At 41.1% G+C, this 15,586-nt stretch overlaps 1 protein-coding gene across 1 annotated transcript in view; it reads right to left on the bottom strand.

Annotated features, from left to right (window-relative positions):
- Positions 1-15,586, bottom strand: part of BRF1 (BRF1 general transcription factor IIIB subunit) — a 623,639-nt gene that overhangs the window by 153,315 nt on the left and 454,738 nt on the right. The window lies entirely within an intron of this gene.

Here is a 15,586-nt window from a genome sequence, read left to right as displayed (position 1 = left end):
AGGGGGCTGAATACCAATGCACACCACACTTTTCACATATTTATTTGTAAAAAATGTTGAAAACCATTTATCAATTTCTTTCCACTTCACAATGATGTGCCACTTTGTGTTGGTCTGTCACATAAAGTTCAAATAAAACACATTTACGTTTTTGGTTGCAGTATGACAAAATGTGGAAAATTTCAAGGGATATGAATATAGTTACATAGTTAGTCAGGTTGAAAAAAAAGACACAAGTCCATCCAGTTCAAACCCCCCCCCCAAAAAAAAAAAAAAAAAAATTATATATATATATATATATATATATATATATATATATATATTTTATCAAGGGAATGTAAGTGCCTCAAATAATGATTATTCAGAACTATCTTCAATATAAAGTAGAACAAGAGGTCATGGAAGTGATGGGTTGGCCCCCACAGAGCCCTGATCTCAACATCGACTCTGTCTGGGATTACATAAAGAGACAGCCTGCATCCACAGAAGATCTATGGTTAATTCCCAAGATGTTTGGAAATATCTACCGGAATCCTTCAAAAACTGTGATTAAGTGTGCCTAGAACAATTGATGCCGTTTTGAAGGCAAAGGATGGTCACACCAAATATTGATTTGATTTGGATTTATTTTCTGTTCATTTACTTTCCATTTTGATCATTGACAAAAACTATTAACCCTTTTATTTCTGAAAACATTCTTAATTTACAGCATTTTTTCACACCTGTCTAAAACGTTTGCACAGCACTGTAAAGATATTGAAAATGATTTCTAGAATTACCAGATTACAGATTATATGAGATTTTACTGATTGGGTTTACATACACTTACAAATACTACTTTTCTGGCTAATAGACAGGAGGCTGGCAATCCATTACAGTGAACACACTGCAGGCTTCAAAAGTCGTTGAACAATTTTGTGGATAGATGGCCTCGTAAGTGGTGAAATGCCTTTTCTATACAATGTGCTGTAATATGCTACCTACCCTGACATGGAGACTAAAGCAATTTGCTAATATTTTATGTAAATGTATTTGAGTTTAGCAACCCCAGCTAACGGCTGAAAAAGCGACTGCAAAGTGCCGCTTTGCTGGTGCTTCGGCAGCACTGCCCATCGAATTTAATGGGCAGGGGCACCTCAAAGATGCTGCTTGCAGGACAAAAAAATGTCCTGCCAGTGCACCGATCCAGTGTGAAAGCTTTCACAATGGAGTGAGAGGAGAGGCGCTTTACAATTGTTATTTTTAGCACTATAGCGTCTGAAAAGTGCCTCAGTGTGAAAACAGCCTAATAATCTAAACTATAAAATACCAAGGGATTAAGTATAAAGGCTTACCGCACACTTTGTTGATATATTGTGAAATATCTCAAGTGATGTTACCGTATGGAACCATAAGCAGATAAGTAAATTTTTAAATCTCTGAGCTTCTGTGAAGTTTTTAGTGCAGTTTTCATAGACAATTGTGACTTGTAGTTTCTTGCTCATGCTATCCATAAATACCCACATATCTCTCCTGTCTATTCTGAATTGTGATCACGTCTACATTACATCGATATGGGTGCAGCTTATTAGTAGAGTTGTGCGAGCCGTTTGAGCCAAGCAATCGAACACCCAAATTTGCGGGGTGCTCGGGAGGATGTTTGGTCAGCGACGAGGACAGTGCCACCAGGTGGCCCCGCCTCTTACCCATTTAAGAACTGTGAAATGGCAGAGCAGGCATTCGGTGGTTAGCTTTTGTCGTGGATGGAGCAGTTTTTTTTTTATCTGGGTCCGGCAGGCGTTGTGATTGACAATGGAGGACATTGTTTTTTTATTGTTCAATAAAGGAATTGTCAAAAACTGCCTCCTGTCTATTTTTTGACACTTTTTTTGATGAATAAGTAGGGGTATAATGTACCCCTACTCATTCACATAGGGAGGGGGCCGGGATCTGAGGGCCCCCTTGTCTGAGGCCCCCCCCCAAGGTTGTTGGAAAGAGGCCCTTTCCATCAACATGGGGACAAGGTGCTTTAGGGTGGCAAGGTGCTTTGGGGTATCGCCTCCATGTTGAGGGCATGTGGCCTGGAAGGGTACAGGAGAGGGGGCACTCATGTGGCCCCCCCTTTCCTGACCTGCCGGCTGCATGCTTGGAGAAGGGTCTGGTATGGATTGGGGGGGGGGGGCCTAGCCATTTTTTTTATTTTGGTGTGGGGTTTCCCTTAAAATCAATACCAGACCCAAGAGAGCTAGTGAGCAGGCAGCAGTACTACACAAACATAAGGAAAAACAAACATGGTGCCTAAGCAGTGGCCTAAAGGTCACATGGGGCTCACTGGTAGTTGCTGTGTGTCTTTTTGTAGACCCCAGTATTCGGAGCATGGAGATTAGAAAGTGCTGTAATAGCAATGATCTCTAGCAGTCTTGAGCTTGCCATTCATGACTCATTTTAATCCTGTTCAGTCCGAAAATTGAACAAGAGAAATTCAATCAATTCACTTCATCACCATTCACTTTTAAAAATGGATGGAGAAACCTTTACTGACACCTATTATAGGAGCTATTGGGCTTTGGCTTCTACTGTCTGAATACAGTGATACTGCAGAACAGCAACTTCCTCTGATAAGGCAAAGCCACTGCTTAGCCGATAATTTTCGCTCCAACTCAGTTAATTACAGGGCCACTGAAATCAGGAATCGGCCCGAAATCAGGATGTGCAATGTCCCCTGCACCATATTTCCAATCAGACCTGTAGCATGTCTGCCGTTTGACAGTCTTCAATCGTATTACATATACCAAATAATATGTGCATATGCACATGCACTAATATCCAAGAAAACTATATCTACCGATATAAAGCATGTCAGGTAATCTCTTCTCCTGTGCAGCTCCCAAAAAAAACTCATTATTTCCAGTGACAAACTTTGCTGCTAGGCTGGTTTATATCTGAACATGCTGCGTGTTTACAGTGATCTCTTGTACACGAACCTTAGAGCTGTAAAATTCCCACCATGTTATGATCAAAAGAACATGGCTATAATGTAATATCTTTTTACTTTAAGTAATCTTTAATAAATATTAGATTTTAAGCCTAGAGGATATAAACAGATAAAAATATATGTTCCATAGAAAGCAAATTTTTTTTTTTTACAAGACTGGTAGTCAACAGAAATGCTTAAAACTGAAGCACATCAAAACAGAGAAAGTATAGAAGTCACAGAAGATCCTTAACATCAACATCCATCCTCAACAATGGATGGTGCCTAATCTGAGATACTCTCTTTTGCATCACTGTGGAAAATTTTTGGACAGGAATACACGGCCAGCAGCAGGTTCATTGTACCATGCTGCCTAGGCTATTTTCAGTTCACAGGCTCCATCTCCAAAGTGACTGGATCATGTATAAGGATACATGTAGACACACATTTGTGCTGTGCTTTATATTTTGCTCTGAAGCAGCAATATACTCTTTACAAATATTTCAAATGATGATGGTGATAATAAGAAAACAATGCTTCCAAGTTCAGGCGTGTGTATATTTATTGTATACGATAATTTATTAATTCTAAAAGGAAATATTTGTTGAGAGCGGTTGTTGCTGATCACCTAATTAAAGAAAGTCCAAAAACGTACAAAATTGAAATTGTGAAGAACATTAAAGCAGGAGTAAACCCATCGATTTAACAGTTTTAAAAAGTACATCAAGTATATGATATGAAGCCTAATAAGAAAATCCAGTGTTAAGTGAACAAAAAAAAGTCCTTTTCAATAATAAAGAGGATCCATAAAGTGCAAAGAAATGTTTTTTTTCTATCATACTTGCCTATAAAATTATTTTCTTTGAGTACATCATGGGGCACAGAGTTAGGCTAATATTCATTACCTACTGGGATGTCCCAGAGCAATAGCCTTGAGTGGAGGAAGACACCCTACCAAATAGTCATAAGAACTTATACGGCAGCCTACAGTACACCGTGGCCGAATCCTCAGCTGCTCGAACAGCCACTTGATAAAATTTTGTATGCACTGAAGCCCAGGTAGCAGCCTTGCAAATCTGAGCCACAGATAGCTGATGGTGAAAAGCCCAGGAGGTTCTTACACCCCTGTTAGAATGAGCTCTCACCCTAAAGGGAAGAGCTTTATGTTTCAGACCATAGGCATGAATGATCAATTGCTGGACCCAATTGGCAATGGAAGCCTTGGAAACTGCCTGCTCCTTCTTGGTTCCTTTTGATAAAACAAAAAAGGAGTCTGATCCTCAGATCTCCTCAGATCTAGACTAGGGCTGCAACTAACGATTATTTCCATAATCGATTAATCGGCCGATTATTTTTTCGATTAATCGGATAAAATCATATAAAAAAAAAAAAAAAAAGCACAATATGAAAAATAAACGCACAATGTAAAAATGAATCAATTATCAAATGTTGATCTATAAATTATACCACGTGATGAATATATATCTCAGAGTGCACAATGACTAAATAAAAAAGCCAATACTATTAAAAATATATATATATATGAAAGAACGCTTGTCACAATTGAATTTAAATTGTGCAGATACAATAATTAACAAGATTTGCACATTGCACTTTGCACAGATTTTACAAAAACACACCCACTAATTTCATTTTAATTTTTGTATATTTTACATTTCCTGGGGTTATAAAACATCAGAGTAGAGCGCTTTTACTACCTGTATTTATAACATTGGTATACTGTTAGCCTGGGGTAGTGGCAGCCCTCTTATATCCACCGTTCTTTTGCAGCTTATCCATAGCGCAAACCCCCTTTTTTCTGTTATCTGTCCAACTCCGCCCGCAAGTCTCCGCCCGCTTCAGTCCATACATTTTCTCTGCCGCTAAAGAAATATCCTGCGCATGCGCTGTTAATAGCATTGAAATGGCGCATGCGTGGTAAAGGGCCGCCGTCAGCTGTTTCAGTGACGGTGTAGTGTCATATTTTGCTGCCTATCACAGAATGCTACGGAAGTGACGTTGCCGCCAGAAATTGCGTACAGCGCATGTGCATAGCGTTCCAAACACTCGCGCCGTGCGTTCCAACATAGTTTCGGCAATACGGTTCAGCGAAACCATCACATAATGTTACGGAAGTGACGTTACAGACAACACAAACACTGGGCCGTGCGTTACAACACTAATACTTCCCTTGTTACCTAGTATCATTATTTACCAACCATGCTGAGCTACGTGCCGTGTTAGGTTCTGCATTGCTGGGACTTGTAGTGCCTGTCCTGAGCTACCTGCTTCAATGTTCAGTGTCCTCATCCTTATCCCTGTGCTTCAATGTTCAGTGTCCTCATCCCTATCCCCGGGCTTCAATGTGCAGTGTCCTCATCCTTAGCCCCCTGCTTCAATGTTCAGTGTCCTCATCCCTATCCCTGGGCTTCAATGTTCAGTGTCCTCATCCTTATCCCCGTGCTTCAATGTTCAGTGTCCTCATCCTTATCCCCCTGCTTCGATGAGGACACTGAACATTGAAGCTCGGGGATAGGGATGAGGACACTGAACATTGAAGCACAGGGATAAGGATGAGGACACTGAACATTGAAGCACAGGGATAAGGATGAGGACACTGAACATTGAAGCACAGGGATAAGGATGAGGACACTGAACATTGAAGCATGTAGCTCAGGATAGGCACTACAAGTCCCAGAAATGCAGAACCTAACACGGCACGTAGCTCAGCATGGTTGGTAAATAATACTAGGTAACAAGGGAAGTATTAGTGTTGTAACGCACGGCCCAGTGTTTGTGTTGTCTGTAACGTCACTTCTGTAACATTATGTGATGGTTTCGCTGAACTGTATTGCCGAAACTATGTTGGAACGCACGGCGCGAGTGTTTGGAACGCTATGCGCATGCGCAGTACGCAATTTCTGGCGGCAACGTCACTTCCGTAGCATTCTGTGATAGGCAGCAAAATATGACACTACAACAGAGCCGCACCGGAAGTGACGGGGTTACAATACAACACCGCCGCCGGGTGTGCCAAGATGGCCGCCAGCTCCGGAGCTAGGCCGAAGCCACGGCCTTTCCTAAGGCCGCAGCCACGGACCGCTCCGCGGATCACATGGTGCGGACCGACTAATCGATAATGAAAATCGTTGACAACGATTTTCATTATCGATTATTATCGATGATGTCGATTAATCGTTTCAGCCCTAATCTAGACAAATAAATCTTAACTGCCCGGACAACATCCAATGAATGTAGTCGTCTCTCTTCCGCCGAGCAAGGCTGAAAGGAAAAAAAGAAGGCAAAATAATGTCCCGATTTAAATGAAAGGCCGACACCACTTTTGGCAAAAAGGATGGAACAGGTCGTAACACGACTCTGTCACGGTGAAGGATTAAGTATGGTTCCCTGCACAAAAGGGCCGCCAACTCCAACATCCTTCTAGCCGAAGTGATGGCCATCAGGAAGGCTAGTTTGTGTGACAGCAAGTCTAATGGATTTTCCTCGATATGTTCAAATGGCTGTTCCTGTAACACAGACCGTGGCAAGTTCAAGTCCCAAGGACACATAGGTGGCCTAATGGGTGGAAGCAAACAAATTGCCCCCTGCATAAAGGTTTGGATCAGTGAATGGGAAGCTAAAGGCCTTTGGAAGGCCCGAAACTTGACCTCTGATTTTACTCAAAGCCAATTAGATTTCCATAGCAGACTGTAGAAAAGAGAGAATTCTCTCAATTACCTATTTCTGAGGATGCCCTTTTCTAGCTTCACACCAATATAAGTCTTTCAGACCTTATGATTAATATTATTAGTGACAGCTTTTCTAGCATTCACGAGGGTAGACACTACTGATCTCTAGATGCCACAGTCCTTTAACACCCTGGCTTCAATAGCTATGACATCAAATTTAGAGACTTTAATTTGGGGTGAAATATAGGACCTTGAGACAGTAGGATCGGGGTGATGTAGAAGGGTCCATGGCCCATCTATTGTCAGTCTCACAATCTACGGAACCAGGGCCTTCTGGGCCAGGCTGGTGATACCAGAATGACTCAAATCCCCCTCTTTCTGAATCCTGCGCAACAAATGTGGAAGAGGACGGGATCGGAGGGAAAGCACAAAACAGGGAGTACTGTCTCCATGGAACTATCAGAGCATCTGCTCCGATTGTCAGAGGATCCCTTGCTCGGGACACACAATTCTGTAGCTTGTTGAACCTGGATGAGATTAGGTCGACCTCTGGACCATTCCCATGGGCAGATCTGCTGGCAGCTAAGATAAATCTGCCTTCCAGTTCTCTCCTCCCGGGATATGGACTGCTGATATAATCGGCACATGTTACTCTGACCAGGCTAGTATGTGGTTCGCCTCCTTCAGAGCTGAACGACTCCTGTAACCACCTTGGTGGTTTATATAGGCCACTGCAGTGGCATTTTCAGACTGAACCCCGATAGGGCAGTCCTGAAGGTCCACGGTCCAGGACTGTAGGGCCAGACGTAGTGCCCGTAATTCCAGAATGTTGATGGGCAGGCTCTGTTCTGTCCCTGTCCATTTCCCCTGAGCTGTGAGCCCTTCTATGGTCGATCCCCAGTCTGAGAGACTGGCATCTGTAGTCTGTACTCTCCAAGTTACCGGGAGAAAGGATTTTCCCTTTTGCAGGTTCTGATGCTGCAACCACCAGTTTAGGCTTAAGTATGCCCAAGTAGATAAGCACATTGGATAATCCAGGGCTTTTCCTCTTCTGATCCAGGCCAACAAGATATCTTGCTGTAAAGGCCTGGAATGGAACTGAGCATAGGGCACTGCCTCGGAGGTTATCATCCTCCCTAGAAGACTCACACAGAGGTGAATGGAAGGTTGTCTGGTGGCCCTTATCTGATGCACCTGAACCTTTAGGGCACAGATCCTTACAGATGGCAAGAATACTCTTGCTTGAACCGTATTCTAGGATCAGACCTAAATACTTTAAACTTTGAGCTGGTTTCAAAGCTGACTTTTTGGTATTTACGATCCAGCCTAAGCTTTTCAAATACTGCACTGTGCATATTATGCTCTGTTCTAGAGCCTATAATGAGTGATCTCTGAGTAGGAGGTTGTGCAGATACCTGGGCACTAGGGTCCCTTAGGCCCTTAAAAAGACCCAGTACTGGTGCTAGGACCTTTGAAAAAACACAGGGAGCTGTAGCCAGCCCAAAGGGTAGAGCCACAAACTGAAAATGACGTTGCTCGACTGCAAAATGTAGGAACCTCCGATGAGGCTGAAAGATAGGTATGTGCAAATACGCATCTTTTATATCGATGGAGGCTAGAAAGTCTCCCCTCTGGAGCGAGGCTACTACTGAGTGGACAGAAACCATCCCAAAGGACTGTATCAGTAGATACTTGTTCAGGGATCTTAGGTCCAAAATGGGCCTTGTGTCCCCCTTTGCGTTCTGAACCATAAACAGGTTTGAGTAAAACCCTGTGCCCCTTTTGGATAACGGAACCTTTGCAATCACTCATTGATGCACTAGATGATGTAGTAAGCAATACGTTTCTTTTTGGAGGATCCAAGGGAATGCTGGATTTTAAAAATCTCTGAAAGGGAACCCCCCCGCAACTCCAGCTTGTAACCGTGAGATATAATTGAGGTGACCCACTCGTCCTGAATTGTTGTTCTCCAAATGTCCGCAGAGTGCAGCAGCCTCGATGGAGTGGGGCGTCCCCTCAAAAGGAGGGATTGTTGCTGGGTTTAAAAGAATCTTGGACCCAGGGCTTCTTCTGGCCCTTGCCTTGTGGCTTGTGCCTGGCACTAGCGTCCTGTTGGCGGCGGAACCACCCTGACGCTGAGACACTGGAAGAAGCAGAAGTGGACAACTCTTCTCTCCGGAAATCTTTTGGATATATTTGTCCAAATGATCACCAAATAAATGTTCTCTATCAAAAGGGAAAGCTGCCAATAACTTTTTACAAGGAAGCTCGGTTGACCAGTTTTTTAACTGTATTTTATTTTTTTTTTAACTGTAACGGTTGACCAGTTTTTAAGCCACAAGAGTGTGCGCATATGTACAGAGGAGAGAGCCAAACTAAAAACCTGCTCTAGTGAATGCTTTAAGGCGTCAATAGCAAAACACAGTGCTCAAGAAATATCGGTCTTACTTTCAGGCAGATCATCCTCCTGGTTAGCCCTATCAGGCCATTTGACCTGATCCTTTACAGACTAGCAGATACCGATTACTGGGACAGCTGGGTGAATAGCTGAACTGGCCAAAGAAAAGGAAGCCTTTCACAATGACTACAATTTCTTGTCAACAGGGTCTTTCAAGCCAGTCAACTGGATTTTGCTCCTATTATATCACGTTCATATGATTGATTTTTGAAATTTTTTATGTTATATTTTGTTCATATTTTATTTACTGCATATTTAATTGTTTTCATGCCACATTATTTGCCATATGATTATTCACGATTGCACTCAGGATTTAGCGCTGCTTCTTTGTTATATTGATTGTTCACAGCTGGTATCATAGTTGTTTTAGTGGCCACTTTTTTACGTGATCTAGCGCAGATTCTTTTCCTGTTTTATATTTTAAAATCTTGTCGCCCAGCGCATGACGATATATGTCGGCACAATGGCACGGCCGGGCAAATGGGTATACAGGTACGTCCCCTTTAAATCGCGGTATAGTGAGCACGCGCCGCAGGTGGGGTGTGTGTGCGCCCGCCGCGTACTCCAAGAGCGTGCCGTGAGTCCCACGGACTCAATGTCTGCCGGGGCCCCGTGATAGTGTCATGGAGCGACAGAACAGGGAGATGCCTATGTAAACAAGGCATTTCCCTGTTCTGCCTAGCAACATGACAGAGGTCTACTGCTCCCTGTCATCGAGAGCAGTGATCTCTGTCATGTTCTAGTTAGACAATCCCCCTACAGTTAGAATCACTCCCTAGGACACACTTAACCCCTTGATCGCCCCCTAGTGTTTAACCCCTTCCCTGCCAGTGTAATTTACACAGTAATCAGTGCATTTTTATAGCACTGATCGCTGTATAAATGACAATGGTCCCAAAATAGTGTCAAAAATGTCCGATGTGTCTGGCATAATGTCGCAGTCACTATAAAAAAAAATTGGAGATTGCCGGCGTTACTAATAAAAAAAAATTATAATAAAAATGTCTTAAATCTATCCCCTATTTTGTAGACGCTATAACTTTTGGCAAAGCAATCAATGCACGCTTATTGCATTTTTTTTTTTTTTTTTACAAAAAATATGTAGAAGAATACATATCGGCCTAAACTGAGAAAGAAGTGTGTTTTTTTATATATTTTTTGGGGGATATTTATTATAGCAAAAAGTAGAAAATATTGCTTTTTCAAAATTTTCTTTTTTTTTGTTTATAGCGCAAAAAATAAAAGGTGAGGTGATCAAATACCATCAAAAGAAAGCTCTATTTGTGGGAAAAAAAGGACGTCAATTTTATTTTGGTGCAGTGACGCAGTGCCGTGTTGCAAAAAGTGCTCTGGTCAGGAATGGGGTAAATCCTTCCGGGGGGCTGAAGTGTTAATAAGAATATACCAGACCTCTTATAAGTTACTTTACTCTACAGTCAAGTAAATGTGTGACAGCACCGCTCCAGACTGCTCATGAGGACGGAGAGCTTATGTGCATAATTAGGTCTTCGTCAGATTTCAATAGGTAATTACTGCAATATATTTTTCAGTATTGGTCATGCATACGTATATTTAATTTGGGAGTCATTTAGTACAGTGACATATCTATACTTTGTCCTTTTCTTCTTTATGGGGTGGAGGGGAATGTCACAGGTGTGCAGTCTGTTTTTATTGTACATTGAAGAGGGCATATGGGTCACAGCTCAGGAAAGTCAATTGATTAAATCAGTAGTGAGAACCCTTCTACATGGCTCAAAGTGTCTGCCATTTTCAGATCAGACAAAGCAGAAATGTTGTATTGATCTGATGCTGATTCTTTGCTGACACTGTACCTTCCAATTTGTTTCTAGAGATATGGCAAATTTTATAAAACTATCACAAAAACATCAGTGCAGCTGAAAATGTCACATCAACAACCTATAAATCACAGATTAAAAAATGTCATGCTGGATAATTAAAACCACACAACACAACCTAAAACTACAAAGGTGCAACGTGGCAGAATACCTATTTTGTTTTTTTTACAACAATACAATACAGAAGACACAACTGATAAAGTGGGTGCGGAAATATCTACCTTAAAACTGAACTGAAGGCCAAACACTAAATAGATATAAAATACATACTGTATATGGCAGCTTTTTTTAAATGTCAAATGGTTTGTACTATTGTCCATCAAGCTTTGAGGTTTACACAGCTCTGTATCACAGCTCAGCCCTGTCTGGCAGGGCAGGATACCTAATTTATCTCTCTGCTGCGGTCAAGCAAAAGTAAAAAAAAAAAAAAAAAAAAAAAAAAGCCCTGTTGCAAGGTTCTCAATGGGAAGAGTGAAGGATGGAGGTTAACCAGGCAGGCACCACGTCTCCCTCTCAGGTTAGACCAATGAAAATTGGAGTTTTGGGGAGCTATCTGTCAATCTATAACAAGCCTAGTCCTAAAAAGGAATGCTTACACATTTCTGTAATCTTAAAGTGGAGTTACGCTTAAAAAAAAGGAAAAAATTAAAAGTCAGCAGCTACAAATAATGCAGCTGCTGACTTTTAATAATCGGACACTTACCTGTCCAGGGGTCCAGCGCTGCGGGGAAACGAAGCTCCGCTAGGCGCCACTGGCATTGTAACTGTGGGCGCCCGGCTGTGGCTTCACAGCGGGGCACCCACTGCGCATGCGTGATGCGTGACTGGCCGCGCAATCATCTGGAACCTGTGACGTGTCCCAGATTGCTTAGAGGGAGAGGGGGGAGGTGATCTTCCTTTGTGGGGGAGAGGGTGCTCCAGAAGGAAGTGGGAGCTGGAACCCTCTGAAAATAGGGTATCCGCTCACCCCCCCCCCCAAAAAATGACATGCCAAATGTGGCATATCAGGGGGTCACCTTCTCTTAAAGCGCAAGTTCCATTTTTGGGTGGAACGCCACTTTAAGAAAAAGTGTCTAGTGCCAAAAGTAAATGAACAGGGATAGAGATGAGTATACTGTGTTATAAATGGACAGCACATCTAAATAAAGTAATCAGGACCCTTTGATAACGTCCTATTGAACAAAAAGCTTTGGGGAGCAGACACGAGTGCTTACGTCAGACCACTTTCCGATACCAGGGCTGCAGTGGCACCCATTGTCATATGTTTCTATGATTAATTTTATTTGGGCTTTTAACAGACAATTTCAATAAATACTACACTATGGAGACTTAATTTGTCTTCCGGTAAACTTTATCTACTACAGCTACATGTGGATGGTGCGACTTGCTGAACAGCCTACCCCACAACAGATGGTGGATCTACACTGTTTGCGTTTGCTGCTGTAATGGCCCATTTCACAGGGGTGCGGTGGATGATTCTGGGGCACTGTACTGCACATCTTTGCACAGAACAATTGTGTTTTCACCAATAAGTTTATATTGCTAATCCTTCCATGGGACTTGTGCTTTTAAATCTATATTTTTCACTACATTGTTTTTTTAGTGTTGTGTTATTAGTGTTTTATGTGTTTTAGTGTAGTGTTATTTCCATCTACAAGATTCAACTTATATATATATTTTTTTTCACTTGAGCGTTTTTTCACTTAACACTTTTTTGGACTTTATTTCAGATTTCACAGTAGTCTCATCTCATCGCTGTTCATTTACTTTTGGTGCTACACACATTTTCTTAAGATTATTTATAGGTTTGGTATATTACTTATCTGTGTCAGCTGCCGCGCCTTCACAGCGCAGAGATACATATTTTTTATTTCTACACATTTTTATAACATGCCTTGTTTTTTAAAGCTTTGGATGTTTTACAAGGTTTTAAAAACGAATGTGATTGGCAGAATAAGAACAAGCAGCTGGTTCAAGCTGTTCCTACAGTTGGAGCACAACAAAATAATAGTCCGTGTTTACGGTCCTTGAATGCATCACTCTATCAGCTTCCATTTTCTTTTTTCTGTACATCCTGACCTCCTCTGCCTTTGAAGTCTGTGTCCTTTAGGTCAGAAATTCCAGATCCCGCTTTTCAAAGCTCAGAGCAGGAACTGAGCATTCTGCAAGAAAGGAGAGCCCTAGAATGCACATGACTTTGAAGTTGCCGAACAAGATACAACAACAAAACAATATTGTTTTTTATTAGCGACCGACTTTATGACTGCTAACATTACAGGACACTGGGAAATGAACTGCAAATAAAGAGGCAAAAATCAAAACCAAACAAAAGCAGATTTTTATTTGATATACTCCAGCCTCTAAATAAAAAAAAATATATATATTTTTTTTTTTTAATACAGCGTATAATGGGAGATCTGTTCAGATCTCTGGTAAAGCCCAATAACAAATTTTTCCTGAACCTCAGAGAGCTTCTAGTATGCAAGTTAACTGATCAAAAACATTGGTCTACAGTTCTGCTACATGACTGTTGGGAATCAGAGGAAGACCAGGGTGTGCTTGCATGTATTCACGCCATGATGTAGTGAAGAGAAGGATTGGCCACATGCATTCATAAATTTTAAAAGTTTTCCACGTCTTTTATAATTATTAGCAGCAACCCCATCAGCTTTTCTCTTTTTTTCCAGTGGGAGGTCTTGACTATTAGCAAAGGGAGGCAGCGCCATTGAAAGCAATGGGAGGCTGCTGGCGCCTGCCTCTAATTGAAACCTCTCGCAGGTAAGCACTTTGTGGTGATTGAAAAATATAAGTGAAAAGCACTCTACCTGCGCAAATGATGAGATTAATACAAAACAAGAAAAAGAGCAGCGCGTTGTAAATAAATATAATGAGAAATAATAATTAATAAAAATTAATTAAACCGCACGCCCTGTGAATAAATGCATAAAGCAAGTGCAAGAAATTTTAAAGTGCTATAAAAATTTAATTAATAAATGTGAAATTATCTTAAATAAATATATAATGTCCCAAAATATGCACCAAAGTGCACACAAATTAATAATCAAGTGAAAAAAGTTCATTCAGCGTTCAATGATCTATAATATATTCCGGGTCTTGGCTAGAAAATTCCACCACCATCAACACCTGCCACATATCCTACTCACCGAAATCCCATGACACCCATTACAGGTAGTCATATAGGCTCAAATGACAATCCCGGACAGAAATATTAACAACCTCGCCCCTGGTTGCCACAAACGGGATTTGATAGATTTTTGAATGCTGGATATTTCAATCGGTATGCTCCAAACAAAATCCCCTGTCAAAGTTTATTCCAATACCTCCAAGTCAGACACACTGTCAGAGCTCAATGCCCACATCCGCCCTCTCCAAAAATCCTTTTTGAGAACATAGGGCCTCTTAAAACCTTTTTCCTCTGTCTAGGCCCTTCCCGTAAGCTTCAAAAACTCAGTTTTATTCCATAAGTGGAAGAGCAATATACCAGCATAAAAAGGACCTCCACCTTGCCAACATCCAAATTTGAGAAGGGAAGGGAGAAATAGAAACATAACTTCTCATAAACAAGATGGACTTTGTAGGCACAAAATGAGGCGATTTACATTTATGTTAATGCCAATCTTTTATTTCACAAATATAAAAAATTTGTTGCATATAATCATTACAGCACCGTCTACAGTCAATAGATAAATAGAAAATATCAGCAATATACCAACCTCTCCATAATGCAATACACTAAACTGATGATCTCTGCCAGAGACCAATTTTTTCAACTGAAATTTCTCCATAGAGAATATTACGCTCCCCAGACATTGCATTGTTAAACCAACCCACTCCCCTATTTGTAATAAATGTCAGTGTGACACTGGAACATTTTACCATATGCTATGGAGTTATCTCCTGGTTTGTGACTATAGGGGTCAGGTGATGACTAAGTTAGCAGAAGTGCTGGGCCTACCATTGACACTGAACCCCTGTTATTTTATGGTATCCAGGATAGTCTTTCCACCCTAAAACATGTTCAATGATTCCTTTCATATGCATTCAGTTATACCAGATACAGATTTAGTGTCAGCACAAACTGTTAAGCTGGCCATAAATTTTTATTTATGTTTTTCAGCCAGAGGGCTGATAAAAAAACAATCCCCCAAAAAAATTTAATTATTATATATATATATATATATATATATATATATATATATACACACACACACACACACACACACACACAGTAGATTTCTCCATCCACACAAGCAGGCCTCTCCGCTCTCGGAATACACTGATCAGAGGCTGTAGCCTCTGGTCGACAAAGGTTATCCAACATTCTAGTTCAACAGACGTTGGTCTAAAGATTGACTTTTGTTGAATAGGGACAGCCACATGCTTCAATTCATCTATGGCCAGCTTTAATGTCTGTTTTAGGTAGGATAAAAAAAAGTGTGCTAATGTTTCTGGGTTATAAACATCAGATTATGTATACACATGTAGTATTCTCATGCACATCAGGTGTAGGAAAATATTTTTGGTGGTAGGTCATGGTAAAGGCAAGTAATACAGAGGTAAACTTTTAGGATTTTTTTTTTTTACTATTTGGGACAGTTTTACTTCTATC

Source organism: Lithobates pipiens, unplaced genomic scaffold (assembly GCF_037356315.1).
Source record: "Lithobates pipiens isolate NorthernLeopardFrog02 unplaced genomic scaffold, aLitPip1_a1.2 Scaffold_30, whole genome shotgun sequence".
Taxonomy (NCBI): Eukaryota; Metazoa; Chordata; class Amphibia; order Anura; family Ranidae; genus Lithobates; species Lithobates pipiens.
The sequence above is the reverse complement of the archived record's forward strand: the minus strand, read 5'-3'. Positions and strand labels throughout refer to the sequence as shown.